The 12,880-nt window shown below is 37.9% G+C and overlaps 1 long non-coding RNA gene across 1 annotated transcript in view; it reads left to right on the forward strand.

Annotated features, from left to right (window-relative positions):
• The window catches only part of LOC136153763 (uncharacterized), a 45,048-nt gene extending 36,492 nt beyond the window's left edge, over positions 1–8,556 (forward strand). The window contains exon 5 of the long non-coding RNA XR_010660428.1: positions 7,335–8,556. This is a non-coding gene — a long non-coding RNA (uncharacterized lncRNA). The remainder of the gene's footprint in view (positions 1–7,334) is intronic.
• The last annotated feature ends 4,324 nt before the right edge of the window (positions 8,557–12,880 follow it).

Consider the following 12,880-nt stretch of genomic DNA (forward strand, 5'->3'; position numbering starts at 1 on the left):
ACAGCAACATGCAGCAGCCGTGAGCATGTGGCACATTCCATAAACATCTTCCCTCATCATCTCAGAGGGCAGATTTCCATCAAGCCCTGCCAACCAGTTCAGCAAACTTCTCTGCCATCCAGTAGATGGCATCATGGTCATGCCCTTTCTAATGAGATCAGATTTCTAAGCCGGGGTGGAGAGATGTGGAATGGCCTCTTTTGCAAGTGCTTAACCTCAGCACTAAGGACAAAAGCTATTACCCATAGTTGCTATTCTTTGAAGTTCTCTTTACGTCTTACTAGCCAATCTCTCATTACTCCAATTCCCCATTATAGTTAGTTACTTATATTAAGTATGCTCTCTACAAACTACTGCTGGTTTCTCTTAATTGGGCTCTAAGAATACATTAGGTAACATTGGAAACAGGAAAACAAGATTCTCAGTAAACAGACTTAGTGCCCAGAACTGGTTTCTCAATACCATTCTCCAATAAAAGGAATTAAGGCTTTTTGGAGAAGTGGTTGAGTCCCGGATTGGAAGAGGGAAACTGCAAGATGAACCTGAAACATTTTTGTGGTGCCAAGAAGTAAGAACATACTCAAATGCAGAGGACAAGGGTTTGATCCCTGATCTGGGAAGATCCCATATGCCATGGAGCAACTAAACCCATGTGCCACAACTACTGAGCCTGCACTCCAGAGCCCACGAGCTGCAACTACTGAGCCCACATGCCCTAGAGTCTGTGTTCTGCAACAAGATAACCTACTGAAAGGAGAAGCCCACACACCACAGTTACAGAGTAGCCACCACTTGCCATAACTAGAGAAAGCCAGCATGCACCAAAGAAGACCCAGTGCAGCAAAAAATAATAAATGGTTTTAAAAAAACATACTCAAAAGACACAGGGCGACTTGTGGGCACAGCAGGGGGAAGGAGAGGGTGGGATGAATTGAGAGAGTAGCATCGAAACATACATTACCATATATAAAATAGATAGCTAGCGGAAATTTACTGTATAATGCGGGGAGCTCAACCCGGTGCTCTGTGACAGCCTAGAGTGGTGGGTTGGAGTAGGTGGTGGGAGGGAGGTTCAAGAGGGAAGGGACATGTGTATACTTATGGCTGATTCATGCTGTTGTATGGCAGAAACTAATACAACATTGTAAAGCAATTATTCTCCAATTAAAAATAAAAATAAAAACATACCTCAGGGCATGTCAAAAAGATACAGGAGCCAATTCAGAGAATCTCCTAATGACAAAAACTGGAAATTTGAACAACAAAATAAACAATGATAGTATTGGATTATAACCCATAAAATAAATATAAATATCCATAAGTCCATAATGATATGAATACATGATTAAATAAATTAGTTAAATGGGAAAGATGAGACAAATTAGTTGGAGAATTTCAAATAATATGTTACATCAGTGGGACTTTGCTGTCTGTAGAAGTTATTAAATTACATGATTGTTTTCTTCAGACTTGAAGGAGAATGATAAATAAAATTTAGAGTCATAGGATATTGATGTACAATTTAAGGATTAGAAAGTTTCATAAATCAACTGTGAAAAATGGATTATTAAATTAAATGTTGACTTCCTAGTGTAAAACTGCAAGAATAAAAGTAAATTCTCCAGCTTAAAAAAAAAAAGCAATGGATGGGTTCAAAAACAGAATGGAGAGGACAGAAGAAAGAATCAGTGAACTCAAAAATAGAACAATAGAAAATACCCAATCTGAAAACAGGGAAAAAATAGATTAAAAACAATGAGCGGAGCCTCAGGAACTAATAGAACTCCAACATTTGTGTCATCAAAGTCCTGGAAGGAGAGGTGAAAGAGGGAAGATCTGAAAAACTAAGCACAAAAATTCTTGAAAGCAAAGAGAGAGAAATAATACTTTATACATGGGGCAACAATTTGGATGACAGTGAATCTCATCAGAAAACATGGGGACCAGAAAGAATTGGCATAGCATTTTTAATGTGATGAAGTAAAAGAAATGTCAACCAACAAGTCTTTAACCAGCAAAAATATCCTTTAGGAATAAAAGGGAAACTGAGACATTCTCAGATGAAAAAAATCTAAGAAAATTTGTCACCAGCAGACCTATTTTGAAAATAAGGCTAAAGGAAATTCGTATAACACAAAAGTAATAATTTAAAAAAAGAAATCTAGGAGCACAGGAATGGAAGTCAGAACAATTGAAAGAGTAAAATCAGGATAAATAAAATAGATTCAACATCTCTTGAGTTTTCTAAATCATGTTTGGTGGTTGAAGCAAAAATTTTAACATTGTTTGATGTGGTTTTCAATATGTGTAGAGGAAATACTTAATATTGTAAAAGGAGGTGTATAAAGAAACAAACGGAGATGAGGACTTTACATTTTACTCTACTAGCAAAGTAGGGGGAAAGCATGGTACAGACATACAATGGAATATTATTTAGCCATAAAAAGGAATAAAATACAAATAAATGTTAAAACATGGATGAATGAACCTTGGAAACATGATAAGTGAAAGAAACTAGATACAAAAGGTCACATATCACATGTTTTCATTTATATGAACTGTCTAGAATATGCATCTCTATAGAAACAGGAAATAAATTTGTGCTTGCTTAGGGCTGGAGTGGACTGAAGACTGGTTACAAGAGCTCAATTTGCAGTGTTGAAAATGTTTTAAAATTAGATTGTAGTGATGTTGCACAACTCTGTGAATATACTAAAAACCATTGATTTGTACACTTCAAAATATGGATTTTATGGCATGTGAATTATATCTCAAAAAGGCTGTTTTTAAAAACATTGCAAACTTAAGTGTAAAACATAACACTACACAACTTTTAGAATAAAACACAAGAAAAATTCTTTGGGAGCTAGGCTTGCGAAGACATAACACCAAAAGCATAATCCAAAAAGAAAAATAATCAATAACTTGGACTTCAAAAATTAAAAACTTTTGCTCTGTAGAAGACTCCATTAAGAGGACAAAAAGAGAGATGGAGAAAATATTTGCAAACCATATAAATGACAAAGAATTTGTATCAAGAATGTCTAAAGAACTCTGAAAACTGAAAAGTTTTAAAAAAATATCTAATTAGAAAATGAGCAAAGGATGTGAAAAGACATTTCACCAGAGAGGATATACAAATGACAAACAAGCACAGGACAAAATGTTCCACATCTTCAGCTATCAGGGAAATGCAAACTAAAGCCACAATGAGATATTAACACACACCTATTAGAATGGCTAAAAATTTTTTTAAATAGTGACAATACCAAATGCTGGCTTCCCTCGTAGCTCAGATGGTAAAGAGTCTGCCTGCAATGAGGGAGGCCCAGGTTCAATGCCTGGGTCAGGAAGATCCCCTGGAGAAAGAAATGGCAACCCACTCCAGTATTCTTGCTTGGAAAATCCGATGGACAGAGGAGCTTGGCGGGCTACAGTTCATGGGATCACAAAGAGTCAGACAGGACTGAGCAACTAACACTTTCACTTTCAACACCAAATGCTAGAGAGGGTGCAGATAAACTGGGTCATTCATATATTGCTGGTGGGATTATAAAATGATACAGCCACTCTGGAAACCCAGTTTGGCAGTTTCTTAAATAAGTTGAACATATACTACCATGCAATCCAACAATTGTATCCCTGGACATTTATCCTAGTCATGAAAACTTAAATCCACACAAAAACCTGTATGCAATTGCTCATAGAAGCCTTATTGGTTATAGCCAAAAATAGGAAACAATCTAAATGTCCCTCAATAGGTGAATGAGTGTTGTTGTTGTTCAGTTGCTAGGTCGTGTCTGACTCTTTGCTACCCCATGGACTCCTCTGTCCTCACTATCTCCCTGAGTTTGCTGAGATTCATGTCCATTGAGTCAGTGATGCTATCTAACCATCTCATCCTCTGCTACCCCCTTCTGCTTTTGCCTTCAATCATTCCTAGCATCAGAGTCCTTTCCAATGAGCTGACTCTTCCCATCAGGTGGCCAAAGTACTAGATCTTCATTTTCAGCACCAGTCCTTCCAATGAATATTCAGGATTAATTTCCTTTAGGATTGACTGGTTTGATCTCCTTGTTGTCCAAGGAACTCTGTGAGTCTTCTCCATTACCACAGTTTGAAAGTATCAGTTCTTCAGTGCTGAGCCTTCTTTATGGTCCAACTCACAGATTCATACATGACTACTGGGAAAACCATAGTCTGACTAGACGGACCTTTGTCAACAAAGTGGTGTCTCTGCTTTTTAATATGCTATCTAGGTTTGTCATAGCTTTTCTTCCAAGGAGCAAGTGTCTTTTAATTTAATGGCTGCAGTCACCATCTGCAGTGATTTTGGAGCCCAAGAAAATAAAATCTGTCACTGTTTCCACTTTTTCCACTTCTATTTGCCATGAAATGATGGGACTGGATACCATGATCTTAGTTTTCTGAAAACATTTTTTCTGAAAAAGTGAAGGGTTAACACACTGTAATACATCCAAACCAGAGAATACTACTCAACAACAAAAGTAAGGAAGTATTGATACCAGCAAAAACTTGGATGGATCTCAAGGGCATTACATTGAGTATATAATTCCATTTATAAGACATTCTCAAAATGAAAAAAATTATAGAAATGGAAAACAGTTTAGTGGTTGCCAGGAGTTAAGAGGTACTAGGGAGAGAGGTGGGTGCGACTGGGAAAGGGTGTCATGAGGCAGATAATTTCATCAAGAGGATATTTGTGTATCCTGATTGTAGTAGAGGTTATTGAATCTGCATATGTAATAAAATAGCATAGAGCTATATACACACATCATACTGATGTCAGTTTCCTCTGTTTGATATCATACTATAGTTACATAAGATTTAACCATTGCAGGAAACTGGGTGAAAGTGCACAAGACCTCTCTGTGCTATTTTTGCAAATTCTAGTAAATCTACAATTGTTTTAAAATTTAAAAAAAAATAACAAAGACAAAATACATTTCTAGAGAAACAGAGACTAAGAGAATTCTTTGCTGGGTGATCTGGCTTACAAGAAATCAGGAAAGAAGTTTTAGAATTTTATTTTTATACTTTATTATTTTGAGGCCATGTTGTTGAGTACATACAGGCCCTGGATTATAATTTTCTGGTTAATTGTTCATGTTCTGTCATATAGATACACCTTAATTAGACTCATCCTCCATTGATGGACATTTAGGTTGTTTCTAATATTTCTCTAATACACACAATGCTGCTATTCATGTTTTGATTATATTTCAATACATAATAGTGCTAATATACCTGTAGGATAAATTCCTAGAATTGGAATTGCTGGGTCAAAGAGTTACATGTGCTTTAAAGTTGTTAAAGATGTTCTAAATGAAAAAGTTCTGGAGATGGATAGTGGTGATGGTTGTAGAACAATGTGAATGTACTTAATGCCACTGAAGTACCTTCAAAAATAGTTACAATGGTAAATTTTATGTATATTTTACCTCAATAAACAAAATAAAATGTTAACATTTATATAGCCATCCCTGGACTTCCCTGGTAGCTCAGTGGTAAAAAAAATTCGCCTGCCAATGCAGGAAACACGAATTCTAACCCTGGTCGGGGAAGATCCCACATGCTGCAGAGCAACTAAGCCTGTTCACAACAACTACTGAGGCCATGTGCTGCAACTATTGAAGCCCACATGCCCTAAAGCCCATGCTCCACAAGAAGAGAAGCCACTGCAATGAGAAGCCTGCACACCACAGCTAGAGAGTAGCCATCACTCAACACAACTAGAGAAAAACCCACTCAGCAACGAAGGCCCAACACAGCCAAAAATAAAGTGTGTATGTGTGTGTGTGTGTACACACATGTATATGGATGTGTGTGTGTGTGTGTGTGTGTGTGTGCTAAGTGGCTTCAGTCGTGTCTGACTCTTTGCAATCCTATGGACTGCAGCCCGCCAGGCTCCTCTGTCCATGGGATTTCACAGGCAATAATACTGGAGTGGGTTGCCATCTCCTTCTCGAGGGCATCTTTCCAACCCAGGCACCTTTGTCAAAAGACTTCTAAGAAGGACTCATCTTTCTTTATCTACTTGCATCTGAAACATTGTGGCAAACATGATTTCTCACAGATTCTATGATAAAGCTGGTGAAATCTTTACCCAAGCATAGAAATAAATGCTTCTTTAGTAGACTGACTTAAGGTGTAGAAGCATTTAGTGAGCATCTGTTATAAAATGGAAACTGACAGATTTTATTTTCTTGGGCAAAGTCACTGTGGATGGTGACTGCAGCCATAAAATTAAAAGACACTTGTTCCCTGGAAGGAAATCTGTGACAAACCTAGACAGCATGTTAAAAAGCAGAGCCATCACTTTGCTGACAAATGTCCATATAGTCAAAGCTATTGTTTTTCCAGTAGTCATGTAGGGATGTAAGAGTTGGACCATAAAGAAAGCTGAGCACATAAGAATTGATGCTTTCGAACTGTGGTGCTGGGGAAGACTCTTGAAAGTCCCTTGAACAGCAAGGTCAAACCAGTTAATCCCAAAGGAAATTAACCCTGAATATTCATTGGAAGGACTGTTGCTGAAGCTGAAGCTCCAATACTTTGGCCACCTGATGCGAAGAGCTGACTCATTGGAAAAGACCCTGATACTGGAAAAGGTTGAGGGCATGAGTAGGAGAGGGTGACAGGGGATGAGATGGTTGGATGGCATCATTGACTCAATGGATATGAGTTTGGGCAAACTCTGGGAAACAGTGAAAGACAGGGAAGCCTGGTGTACTGCAGTCCATGGGGTCGCAAACAATCAGATATGACTTAGCGACTGAACAACAACAACAAGAAGAAAACTAACACTATTAATTTTATATTAATTATCACCTTATGCCTATGTAAGGACAGACTAGTATCTACATGCATTTTACACATTCATGATATATGTTTTTCTAAATTTTTTTCAATATTTCTAGTCTACATGTTCCATCTGCAAGTTTTTTCAAATTGTTGCAAACCTCCAAAAATTCTTCCAATATATTTATAGGACCTATGCAGATCAAACCATAACTCTGTTGCTCAAGGGCCAACTGGGTTACAAATATTTCTGGTCTTTTCCAGCCTGAGAGATGAAAGAGAATTTCATATCTTTATCTTGCATTTCTCTATTATGATTTAGAATGAACACGTTTTCATGTATTTGAAAGTGATTTGTATATCTATGAATTGTCTCTGTCTAGTTTCGTTTAAATTACTGGCCTTTTATATTGATCTATAAGAGCTCTTTATGTATTGAGTAAACTAGCTATTGATTGTATCTCTTGAAATTTTTTCTTTGCCTTTCTCATTTGACTTTATGGCTTTTTAAGTTAATCATGACCTGCCTCTTGAGAAACCTGTATGCAGGTCAGGAAGCAACAGATAGAACTGGACATGGAATAACAGACTGGTTCCAAATAGGAAAAGGAGGACATCAAGGATATATATTGTCACCCTGCTTGTTTAACTTATATACAGAGTACATCATGAGAAGCGCTGGGCTGGAAGAAGCACAAGCTGGAATCAAGATTGCCGGGAGAGGCTGATTCATGTCAATGTATGACAAAACCCACTGAAATGTTGTGAAGTAATTAGCCTCCAACTAATAAAATAAATAAATAAAAAAAAGATTGCTGGGAGAAATATCAATAACCTCAGATATGCAGATGACACCACCCTTATGGCAGAAAGTGAAGAACTAAAGAGCCCCTTGATGAAAGTGAAAGAGGAGAGTGAAAAAGTTGGCTTAAAGCTCAACATTCAGAAAACTAAGATCATGCCATCCAGTCCCATCACTTCATGGCAAATAGATGGGGAAACAGTGGCTGACTTTATTATTTTGAGCTCCAAAATCACTGCAGATGATGATTGCAGCCATGAAATTAAAAGACGCTTACTCCGTGGAAGGAAAGTTATGACCAACCTAGACAGCGTATTAAAAACCAGAGACATTTCTTTGTCAACAAAGGTCCGTCTAGTCAAGGCTTTCGTTTTTCCAGTAGTCATGTATGGATGTGAGAGTTGGACTGTAAAGAAAGCTGAATGCCGAACAATTGATGCTTTTGAACTGTGGTGTTGGAGAAGACTCTTGAGACTCCCTTGGACTGCAAGGAGATCCAACCAGTCCATCCTAAAGGAGATCAGTCCTGGGTGTTCATCGGAAAGACTGATGTTGAAGCTGAAACTCCAATACTTTGGCCACCTGATGTGAAGAACTGACTCATTGGAAAAGACCCTGATGCTGGGAAAGATTGAGGGCAGGAGGAGAAGGGGATGACAGAGGATGAGATGGTTGGATGCCATCACCGACTCAATGAAAATGAGTTTGGGTAAACTCTGGGAGTTGGTGATGGACAGGGAGGCCTGGAGTGCTGTGGTTCACGGGGTCGCAAAGAGTTGGACACAACTGAGGGACTGAACTGAACTGCATATGTTAATTTTATGTACACAATGTACCAATATATTCTCTCATGACCTGATAATTTTGTTATGATTAAAAAGGACTTCACTCTAAGAAAATAATAAAAAAAATTATTTCATTTTTTTCTTCTAGCATGCTTATAGTTTTATTTTTACATTTAAATCTTTAACCCATATGGAATTCATTTTAGTGTAGGAAGTGAAGGAGAGTTCTCATTTTATAGTTTCCTTCTGAGTGCCATGAAATATTTCCTTCTGATAAATTGGTATTATTTTCCCTCATAAACAATACAAATCATACAACCAATGAAAGAAACTTTCACATACTGAGGTATAGAGAAGTCATTCTGGTTTATACATAAGTTAACTTGAATTTTATGCTAACTAACACAGCTTGTTTGTGGCCTACAAAACTTACATTGTACATCTGCTTCAATTATTAAAGAAAAGGGCACATTGACCAGAAGTAAAGAATCTCCAGATAAGATAAAGCCTCCCTTCCTGGGTTGCCAGTGCTGGTACTCCTTCAATGATAAGACTCCCTTCCCAGGTGCCAAGAACATACAGACTTGCTCTATACATGCTGATCTGTTTATTTTTCACAAACTTTGAAGAAAGTATCCCAGACTTGTTTGATGTTCTTTGTTCTGACAAGATATAAAACTAGGCTGAAAACCATGTTGCTCCAGAGCAGTTCCTCTGAGCTATCTGAGAGAGATTGCCTTCCAGGCTATCGTTCTCAATTTGGCTCAAATAAAACTCTTTTCTATTCCTGTTATAGATTGTATATTGATTACTTTCATCAACATAACTGACCCTTTTTGCTACAGCTGTAAGAAAATCAGAAACAAATTCACAGCTACACATAGATGTGAATTTCATACCTACATCTCAATCTTCTCTGATGTTAATATTTTGCTTGCTTTATGTTTTCTGTGACCCTACCTTTACCTTTCAATTTAATGGGATGTATTTTTGTCAGGTTATCCAGTGGAAAATAAAGTAGATGGTGAATGAACAACTGCACTATAACTCATCTGGGTTTCAGTCACTTCTTGCTCTTCTTGGGTAAAGGCAAAGGCAGAGATCTCTAAGTCAGACCTGTGGGAGGTTACGGGATAGAAGGTTGTGATAGGAGCAAGAGAAAATAGAGATATGAGAGCTTCATTATCTCCCATAAGCCTGAAAACACTGACCCATAGGCTAGGTAACAGGTTGCAAGTTAAAGCCAAGGAGGCCCACGTTGCTTATAGCTCCAACCTATGTACTGATATGATTGATATAACTGATATGATTGTGTAAAGCTAGGGTTGGAAATTTTTTTCTGGAATGGGCCAGAGAGTAAATACTTTAGAATTTTCAGGCCATATGGTTTCTTTGGCAACTACTCAACTCTGCCATTGTAGTGATGACAAATTGAAATTATAATGGAATAATTACAGTTTGTATGCTAAGTCACTTCAGTTGTGTCTGACTCTTTGTGACCCTATGGGCTGTAGCCCACCAGGCTCCTCTGTCCATGGGATTCTCCAGGCAAGTATACTGGAGTGGGTTGTCCTTTCCTCCTCCAGGGAATCTTCCCAACCTAGAGATAGAACCTGAGTCTCTTATGTCTCCTGCATTAGTAGGCAGGTTCTTTACCAGTAGAGCTACCTGGGAAGCCCATGAATAGGAATAGGAAAGAGTAAAACTGAGCCAAACTGAGCACTGCAGCCCAGAAGACAGCCTCTTAGAGAACTGTGAGGAACTTCTCTGGAGAAGCTTGATTTTCAGGGCAGTTTTATATCTTGTCAGAATAAAGTACATCAAACATCAGGGATACATTCCTTCAAAGTTTAAAAAAAAACAAAACAGATCAGCATGTACACAGCAAGTCAGTAATGGCCTTGGCACCTGGGAAGGGAGTCTTATCATTGAAGGAGTACCAGCATTGGCATCAAGAAAAGGAGGCATTTAACATTTATCTTATTTGCATTTTCTTTACTTCTGGTCAATGTGTCCTTTTCTTTAATAATTAAAGCAGATGTACAATGTAAATTTGATAGGCCACAAACAGGCTGTTTTAGTTAGCATAAAATTCAAGTTAACTCATGTATTAGCCAGAATGACTTCCCCATACCTCAATATGTGAAAATTTCTTTCATCAGAGTAAGTAAATGAGTGTGGCTATGTTTAAAATTTTATTATTGGACACTGAAATTTGAATTTCATATAACTTTTATATTGTAGGGTAAGGGAATTAGAGAAAGTGAGGTTCAGAGAAAGAACAAAACCAGCACTTTATAGGAACAGATCACCTTTAATGAGACAAGAAGGGGCAGCAGTCAGATTAGTGAGCTGCTGCACTAACCCAAGAAAAGAGTAAGTATATATAGGCATATATGTGGAAATCTACTGTTTTAAGGGGGCCTGTTCTTCTCCAAGGTTGTTTGGATTAGTTCTCTCTCTCTTTTTTTTTTTTTTGCGATGGCTGATGGCATTTATTTAACAATCTTTTTACCTAGATATGTCTGTGAGGCTCCCAAACGGAGACAAATAAAGTCAATATATTTGCACTGCGCATTTCTCAAGGCTCTTGACTTCTTGGGCCCCTTCAGGGCTCAGGTTCCCAAAACTAGGGAAGTGGGGAGGATAAATTAGCTGGAATGGGGGTGGGGGGGCCCAGGAATCCCCAGCTGGAAGTAACTCCACCAGTTTCGGTTAGGTTATCTCTTAAATGGCTGGGGCAAGGAATTCCAGAGATTGGCCAGAGGCTGGGACCGGCTGGGAGCTGGGCTGGGAGCTGGGCGTAATCAACCTTAACATTCACTGTGTTTTTCAGGTGAGAGAGTTCTTTGTTTTGCATAGAATGGTGGGGAGGACCCAGAGGGGAGTTTTAACTCCAGGCTATTTTGAGCCATGTAACTTTCCTTCACATATGTCACAAAATACTCTACTTTTTTTCAAGCCTCTAAAAGATGGAAATAGTATTCTTAGCTTGCAGACAGTAGTAAAACAAGGGTCAGCAAACAGTGGGCCACAGTGTGCTGACCTTGATGTAAAACTTGGATGAGGAAGTTTGTTATTGGAAGTAGATATACAATTGTCACTTAACACTTGCTTTACAATGCAATGATCTCCTTTAGATCAATAAATTAAGTTCTAGAAGTTTCTCACAAGAAAACAAACCTGGTTGCACACAAAATTTTGAAAACAAAGACTGTTATCTTATTCTGGATTATAACAATGAAAAAAACTGGACACATCCAAACATCGAGGAACAGAAGGCTGGCTCAAAAATCTGAGGTCATCCAAAAGATGGAATGCTATGCAGCCATATCAACAATTATTGGATGGTCTGAAATGAGAAAAAAAAATGCTGTCAAATATTAACATTTGGTGAATCTAAGTAAAGGCTATATGGGCATTCAGTGCCAACTTTCATGTAGGTTTGAAATTTTAACACGAAGTTGAAAACGTTTTGAAAAAAAGTTTTAACAAAAGAAATCTTACATGGACTCCATATTTTTTGTGTGTGAAATGTAAGCTAATAAACTTGCACAAACCCATCTCCAGCTCATCAGAACTCTGTGCTCTCCATGTCAAATGAAGATAATAAATAATAAATGTAACACCCTTTTATCCACAGGAAAATTGTATAGATTAACTCGATATTTGTCTACCTACCTACTGCCACTTTTGATCAAACTAAATATAATTGTAACTATACGTAACATGAGATGATTTACCAAAAATAATTTTCTTAACTCACAAAGTTTTCCTTGCAATCATATTGTTCTAAGGGTAAAGAAAAGTTTGACTTGCTCAGTTTTGAGCGTTTGAAACAATGCTTGGTTTTAGACAGCAAACCCACAAATTATCTGGGAAGACTTCCCTGATACCATGGGCGCTCTAGGGCCTGCAGGTGGGAGTATCATTTGGGGGATCCAGCATTGGAGTTCTCCTTCAGGCCTGGACTTAAATGAATTAGATGCTATTATTTGAAAATCTAACATAGGAAATAAATCCATTCAGTAATTTGAGCACATAAAAATAAATAAAAAGTTTACACATTTAAATAAAAACATAGGAACTCTTTCTAACTACAAGATAACCTATCTTGGGCAGAGGACTTCAGCAACCCTCCATTTGACGCCCCAATTAAGTGACGTGATTAGACATGGTGCGTTATCAACCTCTGCTTGAACCCCAGTCATGGACTGCGGGCTACAAAGCTGGAGTCGTCAAAGGTGCATGTCAGAAAATTTGTCTCCTTTTGAAAACGTTTTTTTCTTTTTTTAATGTTCATATTTATTTCCATTATTGGAAGTCAAACCCAAGCTTCCCTTGTGAAAAATCAAAGTCCAGGGCGATGCAAGGATGTACTTTCCTTTCAAAATCTTTTCTTGCCCGACTGCTTCTGAAGCGCTGGACTTTTAAATACCAAACTCGCTACTCGCTCTGTGTGTCCCGCCTC

The sequence above is a fragment of the Muntiacus reevesi genome, chromosome X (assembly GCF_963930625.1).
Source record: "Muntiacus reevesi chromosome X, mMunRee1.1, whole genome shotgun sequence".
Lineage (NCBI taxonomy): Eukaryota > Metazoa > Chordata > Mammalia > Artiodactyla > Cervidae > Muntiacus > Muntiacus reevesi.